The sequence below is a fragment of the Alligator sinensis genome, unplaced genomic scaffold (genome assembly GCF_000455745.1).
Source record: "Alligator sinensis unplaced genomic scaffold, ASM45574v1 scaffold598_1, whole genome shotgun sequence".
Classification (NCBI taxonomy): Eukaryota; Metazoa; Chordata; order Crocodylia; family Alligatoridae; genus Alligator; species Alligator sinensis.
In genome coordinates, this window is record NW_005842669.1 from 133,580 (window position 1) to 134,100 (window position 521).

The following is a 521-nucleotide window of genomic DNA, read 5'->3' on the forward strand; positions in this document are numbered from 1 at the left end:
TATTGTTTTCAAAAGTCTAGTTTTTCATAACTGACACTGGAAACTAGGGCTGTGTGAAACAGCACCATTTCGTTTCAATGTCTGTTTTGCTATTTTGAAGGGACAGTGTTTTGTTTCATTTAATTTCATTTTGAAGCACTGTTCTGTTTTGTCGAAACGGTGAAACCGTTTGGAAGTTTCGCGCATAGGCTGTAATGGGGAATAATGAAAATGACTAACACTTTGTCATTTCATGCCTGATTTGGATACAAACTGCAGGGATGGTAGCCCCTTCTGAGGGCATGAAGCCCGCCACATTTCAAGGAGATAGGTGCAGGGGTTTATGGGACACTGCACCTCAAACTGTTCAAAGCAAAACTCGTGACACTTGCTGGTAGCCACAGTCTCCTGTCATCTGGTGCACAGGTCCAAGGGCCCGCACCCCTGGGAGGGCTGTGGGGCTGTGCCAGACTCCTCCTGGGGGGCACAGGCACCTGGATCTGTGTGCCAGATGACAAGAGGCTGCTGCTGCCACCTGGGAA